The sequence below is a fragment of the Rhinolophus hipposideros genome (assembly GCF_964194185.1).
Source record: "Rhinolophus hipposideros genome assembly, chromosome: X".
In the NCBI taxonomy this organism is placed as follows: Eukaryota; Metazoa; Chordata; class Mammalia; order Chiroptera; family Rhinolophidae; genus Rhinolophus; species Rhinolophus hipposideros.
Genome location: NC_138046.1, coordinates 116,217,860 through 116,245,475, shown reverse-complemented (window position 1 = coordinate 116,245,475; position 27,616 = coordinate 116,217,860). Strand labels below are relative to the sequence as shown.

The 27,616-nt window shown below is 39.4% G+C and overlaps 1 protein-coding gene across 1 annotated transcript in view; it reads left to right on the top strand.

The window, feature by feature from the left end:
- The window catches only part of NHS (NHS actin remodeling regulator), a 350,238-nt gene that overhangs the window by 25,221 nt on the left and 297,401 nt on the right, over positions 1–27,616 (top strand). The window lies entirely within an intron of this gene.

Below are 27,616 nucleotides of genomic sequence, written 5' to 3'. Positions count from 1 at the left end.
TTAGATTGCGATTTTTTTTGTCTTCAATGATTGAGTGTTATCAAGGGAATTATTCTAAACATGTTTAGGCAGCTATCAAATAAATTTACACACGTACACACATGTACACACACACACACACACACACACACACACACTCCCTTAACATTTATTGTATGACTGCTTTCTGCTAGTACTATCTCATGTTATTTTACAAGCATCTCAAAATTCTGTATGAAAATATTATGATATTCTTTTGGTAGATGAGGAAATGGAGGCCCTGTTTTAAGACTACACTGTTTAAAATTTGAATCCAGAATTCAGATGTGGTTCTCTGTCTTCAGTTTTCGGGCTCTATCTACTCTACCTAGAGCCTTTCTAATGGTCCCTCCCACTCCTACCACCTTACTGCCACTGCGGTAGCCTTCAGCCTCCTGATTTATGATGGGGAAACAGAGGCAGAAAAAAAAGATAGGAGTACAATATCCAGGTGGGTCCTTGGATGCTCACAAGGGCTGGGGTTGGGACCTCTGGATAAAAAAGTGCACAAGTCAAGAAATACTGTGCGTCTGGCGCAGGCATAAGGCTCTGTTGGATGTTAGCATGTATAATTGGGCAAGGTGGTGGCTGCCTATCTGGCTGTAACTTATTAGTTGTTCAACTGTTAACAATAGTTTGGGGGAACATACTGACTGTATAAAATAGGTCATTTGCTATAGCAGCGGTCATTTTACATATAAAGGCCTTTTCTATCTAAACCCAAATGATTCACATCATGGATAGACAGGTTTCTTTTCTAGCTCAGTGGTCGCCTTCTGTATTCTATAGTGTTGCTTGAAGGCTGGTGTAAATTAATTGTGGTTGACTTCAATTCAGATAAGTAATCAAACCAACTTAAAATAAATTGACACTTTTCCACATTTATCCAAATAGGCCAAGATGAAAAAATAAGAATAATGTTTGAGGTGGGATTGAGAGTAGGATGGGCATAAGGGTACTTTTAGACACTGCTGATGGATGTGTAAATTGGTATAAATTTTCTGGAGGCAGTTGGCCTTTATAAAATTAATATACAAAAAATTGTATGCCAGAGATTTTACTTCAAAATATAAATTAACTCATCACAAGAAAAAAATTAGTAACTATGGTGATGGATGTTAGCTAAGAGTTATTGTAGTGATCATTTTGCAATAGAGTATATATAAATATTGAATCATGCTGTACACCTGAAATTAATATAATGCTATATGTCAATTATACCTCAATTAAAAAAGTAAAAATTATATACGAGAAACATTTTTAAAAAAATATTTAACATAAGAAAATAATTGGAAAAGTAAAATAAAAGAATGTATAGATACCTCAGTGTTGCTTACAATTAAGAAATATTGGAAACACCATAAATGATTAACAATAGAATTTGGTTGAATAAATATTACCATACATTGGTACATCAAACAACATCACTACATATTGGAACAGTGAAATACTGTACTCATTAAAATAAAACAAATGGATCTTTATTAACTCAGAAATGTGTTTATGATACATTCCAAAGTTAAAGAGACACCACCAAATAAATCTTTATTAACTCAGAAATGTGTTTATGATACATTCCAAAGTTAAAGAGACACCACCATACACGCAGATTATTGCGTGTTTATTAAGAAGATGTAGGAATATAGGGTGAAAAGGTCTGAAAGGATATATACCCAATGAGTATTTTTAAAACATGTTTTGATCATGATCCACAGTGAAAAATACAATTTACATTTGTGACCTAGTAGATGTATGTAGCTGAAACAATAGTTTTATTAACAATACTTTTCTCTATGTGACACATTCTGATATATATATTTATTTTTTTAAAAATTTTCTTGACTATATTATCTTATGCTATCCTTCTCTACCCTATCCTACTTTATTCCAATTCTATTCCTCGTCTCCTTTTTCTGTTTCATTTTTATGATGCTGGTTGTGACCCACTAAGTTGATTTCATGATCTCCTCATGGGCCACAGTTTTTTCAAGCCACAGTTTGAAAAACTCTGCTCTAGAATGTTAACAGTGGTCATCTCTGGCAGGTAGGAATATAGATAACTTTGTTTTTTTGAGAAGGGAGGTCATTTTTGCTTCTCCATGTTACTTATGTAATACAAAGGCTAATGAAAACGACATGATTCCATTTAAAAACAAGTTGATAACCTGCAACTTTTTAGGAACATATTGATTGCATAAAATAAGATGCCTGCTCTGCTTCATAATTATTGGGCATGCAGAGTGTTCTGGGAACCTTAAAGAACATTATGACAGGAAATAGCCATTGAGACACATAGTTTAAATAATAGAATAACAAGAAAATGAAACATGACCTTACCTCTTTGAACTCAAAAGGTCACCAAACATCCCTACTTATTGCTTTACCCCAGTGATATTGCATCAGTTCTCTGGGATTTATTTGTATTTCTGTTCCAGATTACATTTTTTTCCGTGCTCATTCCCTACCTTAAAAAAAAAAAGGATATTAAATTCATCAAACTACTTTCTGGTCAGATTATCTTGGTTTACAGTACTGTTGAAGGTAGCCTCCTTTAAAGCTAATGGTGCTTTTAAATGGAAGGCAGTCATTAAGCACTTCCAGCAGGAAGCAGAAGCTTTGAAGGAGGACAGAAAGAATCCCTGGCCTGAGCCAGCGTACTTCCCTGTGGACTTCCTGCTCTCAGCACAAGCTGAAAGTCTGCAGAACAGCCCAGGGAGCTCCACCCCCGTCATGGCCATACCACCAAAGGGGGTGGTATATAAAGTGAGCTTTCCCTGGCTCTTCTCTGCGAAAACCGTTGGTGGACAAGTGGGGCAGAGATTTCCGCAGAAAGTTCTGTTTATGTAGAGCCCAAGTAAATCTTTTGGCCCGTGTGCCAACTGCCAAGAGGGGGAAGATGATCCATAGGGTTGGAGTTGGGGGCAGGCTGGCTGGCATTTTCAGGGTAGGGGCATTAAGAGAAATGCTTCCTGCCCTTGAAAGGAATTAATATTAGGAAATCTGAGAAAATAACTGGAGTTGCTTTCCAAGATGTACTAATTTAGTTACTGTTGTTTCAGACATTTTGCTGAGTAATCTGACAATGCTGAAAATGTTAATTGGAGCCCTGGCCTTATACTCAGGGATAACGCTAAATTCATTCAGTCTTTGAAACATTGTGAATAACATGTCAAAGTTATTCATGTGCTCCTTTATTTATTCATTTTCATTCATTCCATTTATAGCATTTCATATCAATTCAATGATAATTATCCATTTGTGGGGTATTTTTTTATTAATTTTTTCATCCATCCATCCATCCATCCATCCATACATCCATACATCCATCCACCCAAGGCATTCACTTACATGGTATTTCTTGACTAGATGCTTTTGTATTGAGGGGCATGTGGCAGTCACTGCGGTAGGAAAAGTAACTCCAAAAGGAGGAAGAGCAGTCTGTGTAGTTGAGTTGCTCACAGTCTGGTGGAGCAGAGAGACAAGTAAGCAACTAATCACCACATAGTGTGGGCAGTGCTACTAGAGAGGCCAACCTGACGTGATTCATATAAAACTGTCTCCTCTTCAGGACTAGAATCATGGAATGTTAGCTTGAGAGAAGCCTTAGAAAAACTGAATGGCACAATACTTTCCAGACTTTATCCACAGATTGCTGGTGTGCCATTTCAGGGAGTGGAGTTGGGTGTATGAGGGAGGAGTGAGAGGAAAGCTGAACAGATGGAGTTTAGCTTCCTCCAGAACTAGAGCATGTCCCTTTTCATCTGTTTCATCATTTCATATCCTTGTAGAGTATCATTGGAGGAAAGGCCTTGTTTGCTTAATGATATTTGGAAAACACTGGACCAGTCCACCATCTTTCCTTGTTTCTGTGGTTTAAAAATTGAGGCTGAAAAAGGTGAAGTGATTTGTCCTGAGGCTGTAAAATTGGTTAGTTAACAATTCAGGAATAAGACCTGTTCTTCTAATTTATGTGGCCAGTACCTCTGTATCAGCTTTTGTTATATAACAAGTAACTCCAAAACTAAGTGGCTTAAACCAACAACTATTTAGGCCATATTTCTATGAGTCAGCTGGGTGGTTCCTCTCATCTCAGCTGGGCTCACTCATGTCAATGATGAGTCCCTGATCAGCTGGCAAGTCATCTGAGAACTGGTCTAAGATGGCTTTGTATCTGAGGGATGGATAGGTGTTGGCTGGGGTAACTGCGTCTGGAATCAGGTCACTGAGTCGGGAATCTCTCATTATCAGCAGAGTTCCAACAGAGCAGGAAAGTGAGGCCTAGGCTTGGAGCTGGTCAAAGCAAATTACAAGACCAACTCATACTCAGGAGGTGGAGAAAGAAACTCTGCTTCCTGGTTGGAGAATTGCAAGGGGTGTGGATATAGGAAGGGAAGAATTGCTGCCCTCTTTGCTATCTACCACAAGAATACTGTGTTATTACCATGTTTTCTCTTCTTAAATTGGACATTGGAAAAAAATATACGTTTGAAACTGCTATCTAAGTCCAAAGCTATCTTTACAAGAAGACCATGGCCATGACTCTTTCTATATACCATGAAGCCACTCACCTGCTTGAGTTTTCAAATTCTTTGTGTTTGAGATAGATGGTATTTATTGCTTGTGGTAAGGGACATTGTACCTTAAGTATACAGGGACACTTTACTCTTTTTTACACTTTAAAAAAAGTAAAGTATAAGGGGACACTTGACTGTCAGTCACAGTCTTTCCATCAGCAGCCCTTTTCCATGGAAAGACCCTTTCAGCTTTTGGTCGCCCTGATTCTTTTAGATGCCTCTGAAAGATGAATTCACCCTCACAGTTTCCACAAAGATTTATTGAGTGACTCCTATATATCAGACACTTAGCTAGATACTGAGGATATAAATACGTGTAAGGTGGGCCCCTAATTTAGGTAATCCACAGTCTGGAAGGAAAGGAAAAAAGGTAAACAGATTATTACAGTGAAATATTATAGGAAAGAGGGATGGAAATTGAATTCCTTTTCAGTGGTCTTTTCAGAAGGTGCAGCCACATGATCATATAGATAGATGCAGAAACATCATTCAACAAAATGCAGTACCCTTTCAAGACAAAAACATTTAAAGTAGGAACAGAAGGGAACTTCTCCAACCTGATAAAGGACGTTTATCAAAGACTCACAGCTGACATCATACTAGTAATGAAAAATTGAATGCTTTTTCTCCTAAGATGAGATACAAGACAAGGCTGTCCATTCTTGCCATTTCTATTTAACATCATACTGCAGATTCTAGCTAGAGCAATTAGGAAAGAAAAGTCATTCAGATTGGAAAGGAAGTAAAACTATCTCTATTCACAGATGACATGATTTGTATATGGAAATTCCTAAGGAATCCACGGAAAATTCCCATTAGGACTAATAAATGAGTTTAGCAAGCTTTCAAGATACAAGATCAATATACAAAAATCAATTGTATTCTACACACTAGCAAGGAACAATAAGAAAAGGAAAAGAAATTAAGAGAACAATTCCTTTTATAACAGCATCAAAAATAATAGATACTTAGGGGTGGCCAAATGGATCAGTTGGTTAGAGCATGAGCTCTGAACAACAGGGTTGTCGGTTCGATTCCCACGTGGGCCAGTGAGCTGTGCCCTCCACAACTAGATTGAATACAAAGAGCTGCCGCCGAGCTGCCGGAGGGGCGACCTGATGGCTCAGTTGGTTAGAACGCAAGCTCTCAACAACAAGGTTGCCAGTTCAATTCCTGCATGGGATGGTGGGCTGTGCCCCCTGCAACTAAGATTGAAAATGGTGAGTACACTTGGAGCTGAGCTGTGCCCTCTACAACTAGATTGAAGGACAACAACTTGGAGCTGATGGGCCCTGGAGAAACACACTGTCCCCCAATAAAAAAAAAATTAAAAAAGAGAAGAATAGATACTTAGGAGTACATGTTACAAAAGAACAAGGCTTGTACACTGAAAAATATGAAACATCATTGGTAGACCTAAATAAATGAAAAGACATCCCATGTTCATGAATTAGAAGACTTAATATTGTTTAAGATGGCAACATTCCCCAAATTAATATACAGATTCAATTCAGTCTATATCAAAATCTTAGCTGACTTTTTGCAGAAATTGACAAGCTTATTTTAAAATTTGTAAGGAAATTCTAGGGATTGTAAAATAGCCAAAACAATCTTGAAAAAGAACAGAGTTGGAGTTCTCACACTATCCCAATTTCGAAACTACAAAACTACAGTAATCAAGACAGTGTGGTAGTGACATAAGGATAGATCTATGGATCAGTGGAATAGAATTGAGAGTCCAGAAATAAATCCTTACATTTATGGTCAATTGATTTTTTTTTTATTGGGGTGACAATTGTTAGTGAAATTACATAGATTTCAGGTGTACAATTCTGTATTACATCATCTATAACTCCCATTGTATGTTCACCACCCAGAGCCAGGTCTCCTTCCATCACCTTATGTTTGATTCCCCCTTACCCTCATCTCCCACACCCTCACCCCCCTTACCCTATGGTAACCACTAAATTATTGTCTGTGTCTATGAGTTTTTGTTTCTCATTTGTTTGTCTTGCTCTTTTGTAGTTTTTGGTTTATATACCACATATCAGTGAAATCATAGGGTTCTCTGCTTTTCTGTCTGACTTATTTCGCTTAGCATTATACTCTCAAGATCCATCCATGTTGTCACAAATGTTCCTATATCATCTTTCCTTACCACCGAAAAGTATTCCATTGTATATATATACCACAACTTTTTTATCCATTCATCTATCGAAGGACATTTTGGTTGTTTCCATGTCTTGGCCACCGTAAACAAAGCTGCAATGAACATTGGAGCACACGTGTCTTTATGTATAAATGTTTTCAAACTTTTTGGGTAGATACCCAGGAGAGGGATTGCTGGGTCACATGGTAATTCTATTTGTAATTTATTGAGGAACCTCCACACTGTCTTCCATAACGGCTGCACCAGTCTGCATTCCCACCAACAGTGTATGAGGGTTCCTTTTTCTCCACAGTCTCTCCAACACTTACTATTTGTCTTGTTGATGACAGCCATTCTGACGGGAGTGAGGTGATATCTCACTGTGGTTTTTATTTGCATTTCTCTGATGATTAGTGATGTTGAGCATTTTTTCATATGTTTATTTGCCATTTGCAAGTCCTCTTTGGAGAAATGTCTCTTCAGGTCCTCTGCCCATTTTTCAATTGGGTTGTTTGTTTTTTTGTTGTTGAGCTTCATGAGTTCCTTGTATATTTTGGATATTAGCCCCTTATCGGAAGCACTGTTTGCCAAAATCTTCTCCCATTCAGTTGGTTTCCTCTTTATTTTGTCGATGGTTTCTTTTGCTGTGCAGAGCTTTTAAGTTTCATATAGTCCCATTTGTTTATTTTAGCTTTTACTTCCATTGCCTTTGGAGTCAAATTCATAAAATGCTCTTTGAACCCTAGGTCTATACGTTTAGTACCTATGTTTTCTTCTATGCAGTTTATTGTGTCAGGTCTTATGCTTAAGTCTTTGATCCATTTTGAATTAATTTTGGTACATGGTGAGAGATAGCAGTCCAGTTTCATTCTTCTGCACGTGGCTATCCAATTCTCCCAGCACCATTTATTGAAGAGGCTGTCTTTCTTCCATTGTATGTTTTTAGCTTCTTTGTCAAAAATTATCTGTCCATATTTATGTGGTTTTATTTCTGGGTTCTCAATTCTATTCCATTGGTCTATGTGTCTGTTTTTCTGCCAATACCATGCCGTTTTGATTATTGTAGCCCTGTAGTACAAGCTAAAGTCAGGCAGTGTGATACCTCTAGCATTGTTGTTTTTTCTTAAGATTGCTTTGGCTATTCGGGGTTTTTTGTGGTTCCAAACAAATCTGATGATGTTTTGTTCTATTTCTTTAAAAAATGCCATTGGGATTTTGATGGGGATTGCATTAAATCTGTATATTGCTTTGGGTAATATGGCCATTTTAACTATGTTGATTCTTCCAATCCATGAGCTTGGAATGTCTTTCCATTTCTTTGTGTCTGCTTCAATTTCTTTCAAAAATGTCTTATGTTTTCAGCATATAAATCCTTCACATCCTTAGTTAAGTTTATTCCTAGGTATTTCATTCTTTCTGCTGTTATTGCAAAGGGAATTGCTTTTTGCATTTCTTTTTCTGAGATTTCATTGTTAGTAAATAGGAATGCAATGGACTTTTGTACGTTGATTTTGTAGCCAGCAACATTACTGTATTCGTTGATTGTTTCTAATAGCTTTTTGGTGGAGTCTTTAGGGTTTTCTATATATAGCATCATGTCATCTGCAAAGAGTGACTATTTAACTTCTTCATTCCCAATTTGGATGCCTTTTATTTCTTTCTCTTGCCTGATAGCTCTGGCGAGGACGTCCAACACTATGTTGAAAAGCAGAGGTGATAGGGGACAGCCCTGTCGTGTTCCTGAACGTAGAGCAAAGGGCTTCAGTTTTTCACCATTAATTATGAGATTAGCTGAGGGCTTGTCATAGATGGCCTTTATTATGTTAAGGTAGTTTCCTTGTATACGTATTTTATTAAGTGTTTTAATCATAAATGGATGTTGTATCTTGTCAAATGCTTTTTCTGCATCAATTGATATAATCATATGATTTTTGTCCTTTATTTTGTTTATGTGATGTATCACATTGATGGATTTGCGGATGTTGAACTATCCTTGTGCCCCGAAGATGAACCCCACTAGGTCATGATGAATAATCTTTGTAATGCATTGTTGTATTCGATTTGTTAAAATTTTGTTTAGGATTTTGGCATCAGTATTCATCAGAGATATAGGTCTGTAGTTTTCTTTTTTGTGTTGTCCTTACCAGGTTTTGGTATCAGGGTAATTTTGGCGTCATAAAATGAATTAGGGAGTACTGACTCTTCAATTTTTTGGAAGAGTTTGAGCAGGATTGGTATTAGATCCTCTTTGAAGGTTTGGTAGAATTCACTAGTGAAGCCATCTGGTCCTGGACTTTTGCTTTTGGGAAGGTTTTTGATGACTGATTCAATTTTGTTACTGGTGATCGGTCTGTTTAGATTTTCCAGTTCTTCATGGTTCAGCCTTGGAAGGCTATATGTTTCTAAGAACTTGTCCATTTCTTCTAGGTTATTGAATTTGGTGGCATATAGTCCTTCATAGTATTCTTGCATGATCCTTTGTATTTCTGTGGTGTCCGTGATAACTTTCCCTTTTTCATTTCTGGTTTTGTTAATTAGTGTCTTCTCTATTTTTATCTTAGTGAGTCTAGCAAAGGGTTTGTGAATTTTGTTAATCTTTTCAAAGAACCAGCTCTTTGTCACATTAATTTTTTCTATTGTCTTTTTGTTCTCTATTTCATTTAGTTCTGCTCTGATTTTTGTAATTTCTTTTCTTCTGCTGACCTTGGGTTTCACTTGTTCTTCTTTTTCTAGTTCTTTAATGTGTAACATGAGGTTATTTACTTGGGATTTTTTTTGTTATGGTCAATTGATTTTTGACAAGGCTGCTAAGAAAATTCAATGGGGCAAACTATTATCTTTTCAACAAATGGTGCTGAGACAACTGAATATCCACATTGCAGGATAATGAAGTTGAACTCCTTCCCTACATCATCACAACAAAGGTTAACTCAGAATGGATCATAGATTTAAATTTAAGAGTTTAAACTGTAAAACTCTTAGAAGAAAACGGGATTAAATCTTTATGACCTTGAATTAGGCAATGATTTTTTAGATATGCCACTAAAAGTACAAGTGACAAAAAAAATAATAAATAGAACTTCATCAAAATTGAAACCTTTTGTCCTTCATAGGGTACCAGCAGAAAGCAAAAAATCAACGCACATAATGGGAGAAAATATTTTCAGGTCACGTAGCTGAGAAGGGACTTTGTATTAGTTTCCTAGAGCTTCTGTAACTAGCTACCACAAACTGGGTGGCTTAAGACAACAGAAATTTGGGCGGCCGGATGGTTCAGTTGGTTAGAGCATGTGCTCTGAACAACAAGGTCGCCGGTTCAATTCCCGCATGGGATGGTGGGTTGCACCCCCTGCAACTAAAGATTGAGAAAGGCGACTGGACTTTGAGCTGAGCTGCGCTCTCCACAACTAGAATGAAGGACAACGACTTGACTTGGAGCTGATGGGCCCTGGAATGCCGTGTTCCCCAACATTACCCCCCCCCAAAAAAAAAGACAACAGAAATTTATTCTTTCAGAAGTCCAAAATCATGCTGTCAGCAGAAGCATACTCCCTCCTGAGGCTCTTCCTTGTTTTCTTCTGCTGGTGGTTGCCAGCAATACTTGGTGTTCCTTAGCTTGCAGTCACATAATTCCATTCTGTCTCCATCTTCACGTGGCACTCTCCTCTTATGTGTCTCAGTGTCCCTGTGTCTTCACATGGCCTTCTTATAAGGATGCCAGTCATTGGAATTAGGGCTTATCCCAATCTACTGTGAACTCATCTTCACTTGATTTCCCCAGCAAAGAACCTATTTCCAAATAAAGTCACATTGGTAGGTACTGAAGGTTAGGACATCAACATATTTTGCGGGAAGGAGCACAAATCAACCCACAACAGACTTACATCTAGAGTTGTTAAAAAAAATAACAGCTCTTAACAACTCAACAATAAAAAGACAACCTAATTTTTCAAATAGGCAAAGGATTTGAATAGACATTTCTCCAAAGAAGATTTAAAGGTGGGCATAAACATACAAAAAGATGCTCAAAATCATTAGTCATCAGGAAAATGCAAATCAAAACCACGAGATATCATTTCATACCCATTAGGATGGCTAAAATAAAAAAGACAGACAATGACAAGTGTTGGTGAGGATGAAGAGAAATTAGCACCCTTATGCATTGCTGGTGGGAAAGTAAAATAGTGCAGTAGTTTTGGAGAACAGTTTGGCAGTTCCTCAAAATGTTAAACATAGAGTTACTGTATGTCCTAGCAATTCTACGTGTGATTGTTTAAACATATGTTTACACAAAAACAGGTTCATGGATGTTCATTGCAGCATTATTCACAATAGTTGAAAGATCAAAGTAGCCAAAATGTCCATCACCTGATAAATGGATAAAGAAAATGTTGTATGTCCAGGCAATGGAATATCGTTTGACAATAAGCAAGGTGATAAAAAGGAATACAAATTATTGATACGTTTTGCAACATGGATAAACTTTGAAAACATTATGCTAAGTGAATGAACCCTGTCGTACAAGAACCCATATTGTATGATCCCAATGATATAAAATGTCCAGAACAGGCAAGTTTATCAGGACATGAAGCAGGTTAGTGGTTGCTTAGTACTGGAGATAGGGGGGAATAGAAAGTGACTGCTAATGATTCTGGGGTTTCTTTTAGGGGTGGTGAAATATTCTAAAATTAGATAGTGGTGATGGTTGTACAACTCTGTGAATATGCTAAAAACCGTTGAATTGTACATTTTAAAGGGATAATTTTTTTGTGTGTGAATTATGTCTCAATAAAGCTGTAAAAAAATAAATAAGGTGAGGCCTTCTGCCCCAAGTAGAGTATGTTAGGAGACTTGAGAAAAAATGTTGATGACTTGGAATCATTACCCAAAAGAATGGGGAGAGAGGTGTATTAGTTATGTATTAATTATGTATTAGTTATGTCGCGACCAACAGCCCACAAATTTCAATGGTAGAGCACAATAAAAGTTTCTCTCATACAATTGTCTGATCCTGGTCAAGTGACTATTCTCAGTAGCTCTACTCCAAATGGTGAACCAGGCATTTGTGTCATTTGTCTCTGTCTTCTTTAAGATCTTTGGTGCCTTCTCCATTCAGCTGCTGGGTCAGGAAAGAGTGAGGATTGAGCATGGGAAAGTTTTGTAGTAGAAGCCTGGAAGTGACTTGCTTGGTTCACTTCTAGTCACATTCTGTTGGCCAGAACTCAGTCACACGACCACACCTACCTGCAGAGGAGATTGCCACATACAGTCTATTTATGCATTCTAGTAGAAAAGGCAAACAGGTTTGCTGAACCACTAGCCAGCTTCTGCTACAAGGGCTGACCAAGGACAAAGAGAAGGATTGCAGTTTCAGAGCCCACCTTGAGGTGGCATGTATTTATGGTCACCGCTGAGAACAGGACTGGGTCGTTTTCTCCCACTCTTCTAGGTGGAACGTTCCCGGGTCAAAAGTACTGTAATAGGGCACATTTCTGCAGGTGAATGTAGCCCAGTCTCCACTAGTAATGCCTCGGGAGGGAAATGAAGAACATTTTAGCATTTCTCTGATGGAATGACAAATCTAGCCATGCTGTCCACGTTGTCATTGAATGGGGAGCAAGAGAGGAATGAATGTGGGAAATAAAACTGCTGTTTCTTTGCACTTGGACACGGGACAAATAAAAAATAAGAATGTGTCCCCTTTTAAGGTTGTGCTTTAAATAGAAATCTGCCCCAGGCCCTTCTTGATCTTTTTTCTTCTTGGCTCCCTCTCTCCAAGATGTTCTTTACTCCCAGCCACATCTGCTGCTTTGTGGCCGGGGGACCCGAGTTCTGTTCGGGAACCAGCTCATCTGAGTGGATCCCTCAGATTGAAGCTCCTTCCCCCAAGTACCTTTCCATAAGTTTTCAGGGCTGTCTTGACATTTCTGTAGTGAGTGTACCTGCCCTTCCAGACAACCGCTGCCTGCCTTTCTGACAGACTGTGTCTAGCTACTAATGCTGTAGTGAAAATCACCTCACTGGCTTGTCTTTGTTTTCAGAGGCCCTTGTCTCTTGGTATAATGCTGGATGTTTAATGAGCATTGTTTATGGAGAATGTGAGATAAAAGAGTACAGCCTCTTCCTTTGTGGCGTAAGCCCCTGTGGGCTTTGCTGAAAGGCATGCTGGGACCTTGAGGACAGGCTGGCAGGAAGAGGGTTGTAAATCAGGAAGGGAGAGCACCAGGGCCAGGGAGAAGTCATTCTGTTGCAATCAGGACCTTAGAGAAGATGGCCAATGGTCTAAATAACAGTGGCCAAGATGTGGGTAATGGTGGGTGGGATCTGGGCTGATGTCAGTGCCCATGGTACTGGTGCACAGAAGAGGTTTCCGATTGGTCATCCTGTTTGCTTGTCTTATTTTCCCCTAATTCATTCCCTGCACTCTTGCAGAATGAATCTTCCAAGGTACAAATCCAATCATATCACTCCCTAGTTCACATTCTTCCATGGCTTCTTATTGCTCTTTTGATAACATCTAAATGAATTGGTTTTCAAAACCATGTGAGTCTGGTCCTAGCCTCATCTCTCCTTCTGTTTCCCTAGACTCATTGCTCTGGCCCCAGTTCTAAGATTCTTCCGGTTCCTCTTATATGTCATACTCTCTAGCTCCTACAGCTTCCTTTGTTCCTGACCTGGATGGTCTTTCTCCTTGTAGGAGTCCTGACTAACCCCATTTGTTTCATTGAGCTAGTTGCCACTGCACTCTGTATCTCCCGCTCCACGGCAATTATCTCATTCTGTTGTAATTACCAGTTTGTTTTTTCACTCCTCCAGTAAACTGAAAACCTCATGGGATCAGGGATCATGTCTTATTCCCCATTGTACTCCCTGTATTAGTCAGGGTAGGCTAATTTCTTTATCAAAGAACCCCAAATATCTAAGTAGCTGGAAACAGCAGAAGTTTTATTTCTTGCCTACATGACAGTTCAGTGTGGGCATTTAGTAGATGGCCTTCCACATGGTTATTCAGAAATCTAGGCCCCTTTCATTTTGTACCTCTTTTATTCCCTATGGCTGTTCTCTCTTTCCAAGTATGCTTCTGACAGCAAATGGGAAAAAAGAGAATGGAGATCATATAGGAAGGTTTTTATGGGCCATGCCTGGAAGTAGTATACTTAATTTCTACCTATATTCCATTGGCCAGAATTTAGTCAGGTGATCACATATCATTGTAAGGGATGCTGGGAAATGTTAACCAGTTGTGAGCAGGCTTGTTGAGTAGGTATTAGGTTGGTGTAAAAGTAACTGTGGTCTAAAAGTTTAAACAAAATTGCAAAAACCGCAACTACTTTTGTACCAACCTAATAGCTGGTCTCTGCCATACCAGTGCTTGCCTGCCATGAGGTAGGAACTGAGTAAATATTTGTTGAATTTGTTGAATGAGTGAGTGTTGTACTGTAGGCTCCATCTGGATTTTAGGTGATTCAATTTAATCAGCAGGAGGGACATGTGATGACAGATCACAAAGAAAGAGCCCAGTGGATTCTAAGTCCTGGATACCTTGAAAGTATTATAGATAGTGTCAGAAGGAAGAGGGAGTCTGGCACCCAGACAGTAAGGTGCTATCCTTTAAGTTCTCCAGGGGAAGATTTTTTTTTAACTTTTCTTTATTTTAAGTGTGTTTTTCCAGGACCCATCATCTCCAAGTCCAGTTGTTGTTTCAATCTAGTTGTGGAGGGGGCAGCTCACAGTGGCCCATGCAGGGATCGAACCGGCAACCCTGGTGTTACGAGCATCGCGCTCTAACCAACTGAGCTAACCGGCTGCCCCAGAGATTTTTATTAATACTAAAATTAATTTTCTCAGCTGGGACAAAGGAAGGGGTAACAAGGCAGAGGAATGAGGACTGCTTCTTTTATTCTGTAGAATGTAATTGTGTCAGCTTTTTTCACATATTGCTCCTAGGTCTATGGAAGAAGCAGGTAGCATGCCTGTGTGTGTGTGCCTGGCTGCCTGTCATTCTTCTGCTTGGGAGGGAGCAGGTATGTGTAGCACATGTAACATGTCCATTCTCTGTTCCACAGTCAGACCATCCCTGAGGCCATGCTCCCTCTGCCTGAGGCGTTCACCCAGGCTTCTCCTTCATCCCAGCCCCCTACAGGTGGCAAAAACCTCATTCTCCACATGGATAGGAAGAAGCAAGAGAACCACATGGTGATAGCTACTGATGACCAACTGTATAGTTTGAAAATTAACCTCAACTTCTGGATGGGCTGGGATATAATAACTCCTTCCCTGTGGGTGGCTCTAGAATTTTTCAAAGCACTTTCCCACACCTTATCTCATTTCATCCTCATAACAACATGGTGAGGTAAGAAAGCCAAGGGTTATTATGTCTGCTTTATAGATGAGCAAACCGAGGCTCAAAGTAGCTTGGATGACTTTCCCAAGACCACGTGGCTACTCTTCCACACTTGATGTTTCTACCCCAAGCCCCATTCTCAAATCTGCAAACTATTTTCCAGAAGATTCCCTCTTAGCTTGCAATTATGGGACTGAAAAATATGTCTGATGACTGACCTTACCTCTCAACACTGGCCATTTATTTTCCTGTCTAAACAAGCGGGTCTGCAAGAAGCTACCACAAAATCCTCCCCTGTATTTAAATCTCTGTGCACTGGGGATTTGTGTCTTCCCTCTGAGAGTTGGGGGAGAAAGCCAAAGATAGCTAAAACGTTTTCCAAGTTGCAGTACCTCACATCCTAGTTTATTACAGCAGGGTCTAGATGGGGTTGTGCCATGGGACTTTTTTTTTTATTAAAACAAAACAAGAAAGTCCAGGGCTGGGGTATTTCAGTAAGTGTCCATGTGCATGCTTGCCGCTGAGCACTTGTGTTGCATTCCCAGGAATCCTTAACACTCTCTCCTGACCTCATTCAGACAGAAAGCCGACATTACCTTGCCATCCTACCTAATTAAAGGCGAAGGTTATAGTTTCATAGTCTGGGTTATGGGTTTTGCCAGCACAGAGGAGGAGGGTAAAGCTAAAGTTTGGCTGTCATGTGGGAAGATGTAGGAAGGGCAAAGGGGGTCAGGATGAGTTCCTTACCTTCACAGAACCTAAGACAGAATTTCTAGAAGCAAAATCCTAACAGTGCAAAGGAAGTATCCTTGTGGAGGAAAGACTGGCTAATGTCAGTTCCGAAACCTTCCTCCCTCCCTCCCTCCCTCCCACTGGCTCGGGGAGACCTGGGAAACCCACATCTTCTGGCATCATCTCCCATGCATTGTTTTCTCAGAAGCAGAACATGACCGACATCGAATAGTATCTATGTTGGTATCTGTCTTGGCAAATCCCTTTCTGTATTAAGAGATTAATGTAGTAAACCCAGAGTTAGGGGGAGATTGTGGTGTTTCCTCTTCTGCCATCAGAGTGTTGTTTATTAACACTATTTTCTGTTTTCCTTTTTTGTTCTCCCCTCACATCCCTATAAACCATATTTTGAAGCCCTTCTCCAATTTCTCACTTTTGCTAATAGTAATAAAAAGCCCAGCCAATTTGAATGGCATCTGTGCTTCCTCCCTTAGGGAAGATAACCCAGTTTTTCTCAAAGAGAGAAGTTATAGGCCTTTTATGATCTGTCCTAAGGTCTCTTGAGTGAAGCTGACATGAATAAATGATGCTTGGTCCATAAGATTTTAGGAAAGGCTCTGAAAAGCAAGCTCTCGCTGAGGAATACTGATGTTGCTTTTTGTGGGGATTATTTTGCCAGAGTTCAGGTAAGAATTCAAGCCTGCTTCTGTTACTATTCATGACAGCCCAATGGTGTGCTTGAATCAGGTACTGTGTTATGCAACGACCACTTGCTTTGAATTGTATATTAAGACATGTTATCATATAACCTTTTCTGCGAGCCAAGCATTTGCCTGGTGGAGGTGAGGGTATGGCTGTTATTGGTTCCTTTTTCGTGAGTGCCTGCTGTTTACAAGTCAACATACTGGTCAGAGTCCTCTTGAGATCTTTCAGGGTAAGTCAGTCAGACAGAGCCCAGCTCGGAAAATATGGCAACATTCTGAAGACAGTTGTGCTACCATTTGGTGAGGAGGGCATGGAGTGTTTGTCCCCCCAACACACTTCCCTGGTTATTGATCCTACTCGCAGTTGAGCAGGATATGCATTTCTATGAAGAATGGTGAGATGATCACTAATTATGTATTACTTGGTTCAACTCCTAGCACAATGTTTAATAGTCCATAGTAGGAGCTCAGCAGATGTCTGTGGTATTGAAGTAATGTGTTTAGTCAATGTATTTTCCATTACATTGTGAGTTCTTTGGAGTCAGGGCCTGTGTGTCACTTGCCTTTGTGTCCCCAGCTCCACACAGTACCTGACATAGAAGGCTTATCTATTGTGCTCCCACAGAACACCTATCCATCTATCAAACATTGTTCAAATCCCTCCTTCCTTAAGACGAGCTCTTTTTTAAAATCCTAATATCTTGGTCCTGAGAGAAATTCCTTTCACATAATCACAAACTTACCTCATTGTATGCACATATGACTTGTCCTGATGTGTATTAGTCAGCTCGGACTGCTGTAACAAAATACCACAGGCTGGGTGTTTTAAACAACAAAAATTTATTTCCCATAATTCTGGAAGCTGGGAAGTCCGAGACCAAGGTCCTGGCTGATTCGTTTTCTGGTGAGAACTCTCTTTCTGGTGTACAGGTAGCCCCCTTCTTGCTGTGTCCTCATATGATGGGGGGCGGGGAGGAAGGGAGCTCACGCATGTGTGGTCTGGTGTCTCTCCTCATAAGGACACTAATCCTATAGGATCAGGGCCCCATCCTTATGATCTTATTTAACTTTATTTACTTCCTTGGAGGCCCCATCTCCAAATACAGGCACAGTGGGGGGTTAGGACTCTTAACATATGAATTGGGCGGGGGGAACACAGACATTCAGTCCATAACACAATGTACTCGTTACCTACTGTAACATCTGGAGTTTCCTGATCAAGGAAAAGGTGATGAAAAATAAACAGAGTACTAGACTCTTCATGTAAATGAGCATAGTACCATGTGTGTAGAGTCTAAAAGGCAGGAGGAGCACTTAATGACAATCTATGGTCAATTGAACCAGTTTTACCATGCTCTTGTCTTTTCCTTCCATTATGATTTTTTTGAATCCGAGGGAATTCTTCTGAGCATATCAACTGCAGAAAGCTAGTCACATTTTGGAGACAGAGCAGCAGTAGCAAAAGAAGGTGCAATAGGAAAGTCAGGATAAATTGGGTTATGCTGTAATGATAAACATTCCTCAAATCCCAGTGGCTCAGTATAACAAATGTTTATTTCTCCCTTACACTACATGTCACAGGCGTGTCAACAGGGGTGCTCTGCTAGTTATAATTGTTCTGGGATCCAGGCTGATGGAGTCTCCATTTTGACACATACGTCACAAAGGGAGACTTAGTAAATTGCACACCGACCGGCTCTGAAAGTTTTCACCTAGAAGTGCTACATATCACTTTCTGCTCATCCTTCATTGGGTAAAGTAAGCCACAGGGCCATACCCAACCTCAAAGAGGTTAACGAAGCAATCTTACTATGAAGGAGGAAAGCTAAAGTATTTGGCAAACAGCACTGATTATTATTATAATGGAGTAATAATGAGGCTTAGGTTAAATGTGGGTGGAACTTGAGTAAAATTTGTGGCACAAATGATAATTTTTATTTACTTAATGCTTTTTAAAAAATTGTGTTTGCAAAACAGCTCTGACATCTAGGATTTCTTGCCTAGCTGAATATTTCTGTGCCTAGACTGAAACCATTTTCCATTGAGATCATGAGAGTTGCCTTTCAAATGTCCATACAGTATAAATAACAATAGCCTCAAAGAAACAATTAAAAGCTCTCCAGGTGGCTTATCTCAGATCCACTGAGAAATGAAACCCCCCCCAAACATGCCAAAACATTTTAAGATAATGGCTGTGTCTGAGGGTGGTCTCCTTGTAATGATAAAGCTTTCTCCCCATCCTTCCTGAAAGTGATACCAGCCTGATGTTAGCAACAGTATCACTGTCTGGAAAGGGGATGGCTGAATCTGGTGGGATTACATTTGAGCTACATAAACACAGATTGAATTAAGCATGGGGAGTTGATGATAGGGAGCGTATAAGGAGTCAGGACCTTCCGTTGAGATAATAACTAGTTCATTATCTGCCCAGATAAAGGTCATACAGGCTTTCAGAACAGCATGGAAGGGAGACTGGACTGACCTTTCTGACAGCAACTCTCCGCTTCATTTTTTTTTTAGACAGACCTTAGTCTGTTTCCTTACTCACCTTTCCTTAGTAAGGAAATCCACTTTCCTCCTGACACCATTCCTTCTTCTTCCATAGTCTTCCCAATACACAGGCCTTCGCTTCCATTACGTTTTGAGTGGCTCCCTTTGGTTAAATTACTTATAGTGGAACTTTCCTGGAAAAATCCAAATAAGCCCATGAACAGATGTTATTAGCTTACATCTTCCCCATTTTACACACTATCTCCCACCTCTTCCTTGCTCTTACATTTTGTCTTTTCATCAAAAGGCAAAAAAAAAAAAAAGTTCAAGGAAACTTCTGCTTCTTAGGCTACATCTTCCAATTTTCCTGAAAAGAACCCATTCCGAATCATGTGGAAAGAACCATCATGCTGTAGTGTCTTTGTGTGAAACTTAGAAAGCAGTGTGGTGTGGGCAGGGTACTTCCACCTATAAAGAGAAATGACAGTTACAAGCGGCTTTTGAGACATTAAAGATATTTTTGAATCCTAAGTTAAGCAGTGGCAGGTTAAGCTTTTCCCAGGAGATAGTGATTTCAGCAAAGTGTCATAAAAGTGTTATCCCAAAGCCAAAGTTTCCAATGAGATTTCAAATGAATGATTTTCCTAATTCATTTTGTTTTAATATGCCAAGTATGTCCCGTAATGGGTTGGCAAACCCTGGGCAATGTATTTTCTTTCTACTACCTTAGAAATCTTTTCAATAAAATGAAGACTAGTAATATGGATTTCTTATGTGGCTATCATTTTTCTTCGTAAGGGGAGTTAACTTTGGTAAGAGAAATGGGCTGTGTTGAATGCCAGATCATAATGAGGCCTCCTGGCTCCAATAAATGACATGGGCTCTAGGTTGACTAGCTATGGAATGAGGTCATGTACCCTTGATCCAAATCACAAACGTGACAGTCTACATCTACATACAGAATAACACAATCTTGGCTACCTTACTATACTTCATCACCGTCTCTGTCATCTTCAGGGCATGGGTTTGACAAAGAATGACAGTAGCAATATGTATTGTGCTCAATCCTTAGCCTCAAACAGTAAAAACCTTACATTTAGATTTTTTAAAAGATAATTTCATATCACATAGAGATAATTAATAGGTTCCATGTGAGTGCTGAAATCAGAATTATTGAACTTAGAAACAGAGGAAAAATGGAAGTTTCCTTGAAATATATTCAGATAATATAGAATTATCTGTGATGATATTCTGTAATATTTTCCTCTCCCTGGCTGCCTACCCCATATTTATGTTCTCTCCAAATGTACTTTTAAGCACAGTGCATGAAAAATAAGGACACAATAAACACGAATAAGTGTTTTTTTTTTTGAAATACAATAATCTCATTTTGTAAGAGGTAAGTGGTTATGCTCAGGAAAGATGTATGTGAGAAATGTATTTCACAGTGGTATTAGAATCACACATAGCTTCATACTTTTGGTAATGGGATGTCGGATGGTTGTTTAGCTTCCCCTGATTGTTATACATCTCCCTGTGTTTTGCGATGGAGTCGAATTAAATGATAATGAATGACGGTAACTGTAATTATGGAGTTATATGAAATAGTGAGAAAAATCCTGTGCATGTATGAAGCTCTTGAAACATGGATGAGTAACATTTGTGTAGCTCCATTTCAATGATATTTATATACTTAAATTATATATTTATAAAACATATTATATGTTAAAATAATATATATGTATTGTATCATCATATCAACAACATAGCTGAAAAATGTTTACAAAGAAATTAAGGTTCAAAACAAAGGTATTAATTATACTAAGTCTCAAAAGTTCCTTTTATCTGAATTCTTAGTGTGTTATGATATTTATACTTTTCAATAATTTGAAAAAAGAGAATCTAGAGCTTATTGAATCAAACGTGGACAATGTGTGCAGACTGACTAATATGTGAGTTAGAAGGTAGTCATTGTCTTAATTAGAGATTGGCAAACCTTTCTTGTAATGATTCAGATTGTATAGCTTTGCAGGCTCTACAGTCTCAGTTGCAACTACTCCACTTTGTCATTGTGTATGTGAAAGCAGCCAAGGACAATATGTAAATGAGTGTGCAGGGCTGCATTCTAATAAAACTTTATGTATAAAAACAGATGATAGGTCAGTTTGGTTTGTGGGCTAAAGTTTTCAACCTCTGATCTTAAATATGAAGCTTTTAAACTATAGCCTAATTGAAAAACAATTTACGTATGGTACCTAGTTGAATGTGTGACTAGCTATATATTTAGCACATGCATGTATTCAAAAATGTGTGTGTGAAGGCATGCACACACACACACAAGGATGAGATGGACTGTTTATATGCATTTCTTCAGATCAGTCTACAAGAATTCCTGTATTTGTAATTTTGTCTTACAGTAAACAAATGTGCTCCGTTTTCTAAATAAATATTCTGATTCTTTCTGGGATTGTGGCTAGCTTATCCAACTAAAGTTTATGCAGTGTTGTCATTGTTGTCTTTTCTCCTGTGGGGGAGGAGCAAACTTTCCTCTACCCTCAAGGTTCTTTTGGCTGGTCTAATAATCAAATAGACATGAGACAGATTATCAAGAGAAGGTAACCAAATCTAATATGTACATATGTGCAGGAGCCCTGCATACATGAGAGACTCAGAGATCCTACATGCAGAAGAGGTTCAGTAGAAAGAGGGATTGAGGTATATAAGGCATCCCAAGCTAAGGATGAGGTAATAATGTACCTTGGGGGCTTCAAAGAGTCATTTGCAGGAGGATAAGAAGAGCAGATGTTTAGTAAATAAGTTTGCCCTGCCCTATAGTGGGTCAACAAGAGATTATTGATGATAACGTCTTATTATGGGCCAGGCCCCTTATTCAAGTTCTTCTAGGTAGTTAAAGGGAGGGACAGAAGTTTCTCTTGAGCTTGAAGCTAAAATTGCCTTTAACTCAAAATAATTCGCATACCAGAGAAGCATATCTTGAGGTAGCTTGTTCTGAACCCCTGTACTCCTCTCAAGTCCATTGCATCATGATCATATGGGCCGCTTAATTAATGCTCTTTAGTGATGATGCTATTCACATGGACTTTGTTTTAATGTGGGCTATGCAAGTCAAATTTGCTATGAGTCATTCTCTATTGATGTCTTTCTGCAGTTTTCAACTAAGCATTAATTGAAATGAAACTACAGGTTTGGTCAGATTGATCACTCTTTTCAGACTGTATTCAAAATACTTTTATTTCTTCCCAGAAAAAAAAAAAAAGCACACAACTAATCATTTGCTCAGAAATGGGAAAGAACAATGCTTTTCCAAATAATAAGGTGTTTGTTTTGAGAAGTGGATTTATTGGGATGATATCTGCTCACCTGTTTATCCTCAGGGGAACTATCACTCTTTATCCTTTTACACTGGAAAGGTTGAAAGGATAGACACTTTCAAAAGTCATACCAAAAGGAGCTGATAAGCATAGAAAAAAAATGACTCTTCTATTTTGAATACATGTGGGATCAGCATGCAGGAGCATTCTTGTGAGATTCAGGCAGTCAGACAAGAGCCATGGCCTTTTGTCACTGGGTCTTGCCTTTTATTTGAGAAGCTCTGTCTTGTAGACATTTAGGCTGAAGGTCTTACTTCCTCACTCTTGGGCTAAACATATCTTTCCTTTATATTTTTGTTTCAAAGAAATAATTGATCTTTCCTAAATGGGAAGAATTTAAGTTAAAGTGATGATTTTTCATTTAGCTAAATGATAGTAGGGCACATAAGTTTAGAAATTCAAATGGAAAAATGCAGATATTGTTTACATTTTATTTAGAAGCAATTACGTTTTATTTTCCCAAAGACTTTTGTTGAGATTACCTACCTACAGGAAAAGGTATTCTGCCCCCTCTCCCTACCTTCAACGATAACAGAAACCTTGTTAGCTTTCCAAGGCAGCACAAAGCACACCCAACTTGTCAAAAACAAAAAAGAGACAATATAGACCCTTTTGAGCCTCCCCCTCCAAAAAAAAAAATCTCAAAAGTCATATAGAAACAGAATAATCCCTTCATCACGGATGGGGCTTATTCATGTTAGCAAAATCCAAATAAATGCAGTTAGATACTTCTTAACCTTGGGAAACCTGGGGAAACATTTTCTCTCCCTCTCTTTTTTAACCGATCTATTCAGTTCCTTTATGATGTACCCCACATCCACACTGCAGGCATGGAAAGGTACACAGTATGACACTGACTCATCCTTTTATAATATTAACACCATTTGGTGTCCGGGCTACTTCTTCTGGGCTTTTAATCCACCATGTTTTACTAGGAGGCAATTGGCTCAGGCAGTGACCAGATGAGAATTTTTTCCCTCACTGCCCTCTGCATTCGATCGCAGAACCTCTGTAAACACCACACACATTCTCTTAACCTTAGTCTGCTTCTCTGTAAAATGAACAGATCCTTAGTACAAGGCAGCGGCAAGCAAAGATGTAAAAATCACCTGAGGGGGGAAGGACAGAGACGAATCTGTGTGGCTCGAGGTGCAGTTGTGCATTCATAAATCCCATTAGCACGTGCGTTCATGAGTGTTACTGTGATATTTCAGTCACTTTAATCATTGTCAGTGGTGTGCCTTCATGTGCAGTTTGCTCTTAAAAATATGTGGGTTTTCAAGGTTTTTATTTCATAATATTTCTCCCCCCCCTTGGTGAAATAATTGGGTAATACATTTAAAAGAATTCCTCTTCTTGGCTGGACCTGTTTTCTCTAAGTGGTTATTCGTGGTGTACTCATTAGCAGTGGCAAGGAAATGGCACCCTAGCAGCTTTCGTGAAAGGTCTCCACTGAGAGCTGGGAGGTGGGCGACTGGGTGGCTGGAGTCTCAGCAATTTTAGCAGAAGGGGAAAACAGAAATGAGGACTTTTCTAGCCTCTGAAGTTTTTATGAATACATTCCATGAAAATAGTGAGGATAATGAATGTCACCGTTGTGATGGGCAACACAGAGAGGAAGACACACACACACACACACACACACACACACACACACACACACACACACATTCTGAGGCAGAGGAAAGAGAGATGAGAGATTGAGGGCAGAGAAGCAAGGAAGGCCCTTACTGTCCCCATGGATCTTTGGAGTCACCTTCACTCATAGGCCTTTCAGGAATGGGGGACAGAAAGGCAGAAGAGAAAATGGTGAAGCAGCAGTTCTCTGTTGCCCTTGGTAACACTGGAAGGGGTGGCGCTGGCATTTTGTGAGTGGGCCTTCCCTGCCCTGGGGAGGTCATGGGACATCACATAGAGGTGGAGAACTGGCTGGGGAGGGCTGAGCGGTGTGGTGATCACAAGACTGCGCCATGAACAACCACATGTTCCGTGCTGGACACTGCAGCTCCACCTGGCTCCTTCTAGCACCTTCTAAATATGTCCCCTGGGGCATGCTATAGTCCCCATATGGCCCCTGCAGGCCTTTTTTCCTCTACGTGTATCGATTCATCAGAGTAAAAACTCACCAGGAGTAAGAGTAGGGAATGAAACAATCCCCCAGACTCCTCTCGCCCCTCCCCTTCCTGAGTCTCCATGGTATCAGATAGCTGCTTGCAACCATTTACTTCTGATTGAGTGCTCTGATTTCTTTAGTCCCTTATCTTCTCCTCTTCCCTCCCCCAGTTCCTTACCCCTCTCCCCTCTGCCCTCCTCTCCCCACAGCTTTGGTAAGAAAGAGCCAGCCTTGAATTCAAGCATAATTGCTCGGTAGGGGGGACTTCCTTGAAAAAACCTCAGATTTTTGGGCTGTAACAGTGGAAATCTGTTTGAACCCTTGAACTTCCTTTATTGTTGAAATGACCACCTACAGAAACATGCTGGGGGAAAGTAGCAGAAGCACAGTGGTCCCTTTTATGGCAAAAACAGTAGCTGGAATTATTTCACTTTTGCAAGAATTCTGTAATCAGGAGGCATTTCTGAGAGAAGAGTATGGAGCAAACATTCCACAAGTTGGAGATGTCTGGGCTATGATCAGGATATTGTAATAATCAATGTTTCTGGGCTTGGAAACAGAGTCTTCATTCTTTTTGGCCTCAAGTACAAAAGCTGGTAACTGTAGCATTTCTGTATACTTCCATTGCCATTTGCAGGGCTTTGCTCTGGATACTGGGGATTTTCACACACAGGAGCAACAAAGAGAGAGAAAGAGTTGTTTTCTTTTCTTTTCTTTTCTTTTTGCCTCTTATGAAGTAAAATTGGCATGCCATGACTGTTTAGTATTTTCCAATGAACAGATTGCGTGAACTCTTTCTTCAGTTCACACCGGAATTAGGATATCCTTCCATTTACAGAGGTCCTGTGCATTTGGTGTGCCTGGGGAGGACTTGTGCGTAGACATACGCTGGTAAATTTGGGAAGATGTTGCTTTCAGTCTGTCACCATCACCCTCATCCTCCCTCCACGCCCCCATCCAACATTATCATCTTAAAACAGAAGTCTATCTGCTTAAGAAAACCTATAGTCCCCACCTTTAAAGATAAAGCTCCAACTCCTTAGTAAGGCATGGGTCTGACCCCAGCCCACTTTCTAGCTCATTCTTTTACACCTCTCCCCCGACCTGCCATGTTTGTTTCACTTCACTGCATATGCTGTTCCTTCTGCTTAACATACCACTTTCTTTTCTTTACTGGAAACAACTCCTACTCAGACTTCAAACCCCAAGCCAAATGTCACTTCCTCTGTGAAGTCTTCCCTAACTTCTTCATCTGCTGGCTCCATCTGTTTTGCCGTGAAAATGTTTTCATAGTTTACAGATGTTCCTCTGAACAGTACTTAATCACATGGGACCATAATCATTTGTTACATTTCTGTTGCAGTCCACTGCCAGCCCAGTGAAGGTGGGAGCCGTGTCTTATTCTGCTTAGATTCTCGGGGCCCAGCATACTGCCTGGCATCCAGAGGGTGTTTAGTAAATATTTACTCAATGAGTGGATGGGGCCCATGAGGAAAATGAGGAATTGTGTGTGTGTGTGTGTGTGTGTGTGTGTGTGTGTGTGTGTGAGAGAGAGAGAGAGAGAGAGAGAGAGAGAGAGAGAGAGAGAGAGAGAGAGAGAAAAATTACTTCGACTTGGTGTTGTTATCTAATTACAAAAGTCATAGTTGTCTGGAAATGAGCATTGGAAGAGGGGATGTTCCCTTCAAGAAATACCAAGATAATTATATCCTCTTTATCAGTCTTCTGGACAAATACCCAATATTGTTATGAGATGACACAATGCTTCTGTATTTTACTAAGATTTGTGGGTCTATGTGAATTTCAGAACACACACACTCTCAGTTTTTAAAATGCACAAATTAAGATTATTTTTCATTGAGTTATTACATACCAGGGATCAGTAAACTTTTTCTGTAAAAGGCCAGATAGTAAATATTTTCAGCTTTGTGAGACATTTAGTCTTTGTTATGACTACTCAAGTCTGCCTTATAGACAGAAGGCAGCCATAGACAATATAGAATTTATAAAAACATATTTTTTTAAATTACAGATTTTTAAATTAACATGCAAAGTCTCCACTTTTGAATAGTGAATATTCAGCAATGATTTTATCTTAAAATATTTTCTTCTGCAACGTTTTGGAATTATATAAAGCATGTGAAGGGACGTAGAGCAGGAGCAAACATACTGAACATGGGTGATGGTATTAGAATCAATTTATTTTCATGTTAACCACAAATATTTATGATGAAGCTCTTCAGGTTGCCACAAGTAAAACAAAATTCAATACAAAAATCCAAGTTTTAGCAATACTTTTCCTTACTTATGGCTTCCATGGTTCATTTTCTCATTTACAATGATTAAACATTATCCGAGAAAGATGAATTTTTCCAGAGAGGATTACTGTACCTTTTTTGGCATTGTGTTGATCAAAACAGTCAGAACTGGGCATTAAAAATATATTTGTAGAAGTGACAGTGTGGTCAAGATATTTGCTTATTTTATAATAGGGCTGCAGATTACTCTATGAACCACTCTAGTGATTGTATTTGGATGAGGAATAAGAGGCTATGGATTTTGTACATCAACATCCTCCTGTCTTTGGTTAATTTTGCAATTTTTCTGTTTTGTCAGTGATAGCCTCTCTTTGCAGCCACATTCGCAAATTCCTCATTTTAAGCAACTCTGGTCCGGATCATGCATGCCACCCAAGAGCACTTGCACAAAAGAATTCGAAAATTGCCAAGTCCTACAAAAGCATGGGCTTCGTTATTTATTATTAATCTTGGGGTGGCTCAAATCTCTACTTAAGCATGGAGGCTGTTGATTTCACTACAGAATGCTTGGAAGGTTACATCCTGTCCTTGTACGTCAAGGACTCTTTCTGACAAAGCTAAGCAACAATAAATCAATGCAAAAAGAAAAGATAAATAAGGATGAGCTGAATTGCAAATGTATGTGTTCAGGCCTTAATATTACAAGAAAGAAAGATGGTGCATTCTAAGAATTCATTCATTCTCGGAAGGCTGGTGTTTTTTCATTGTTCCTGGTTGTAAAAAAAAAGATTGGGAGTGTAGAAATGACCTCTTCATCACCTTGGCAGGGGCTGGCTCTTCCC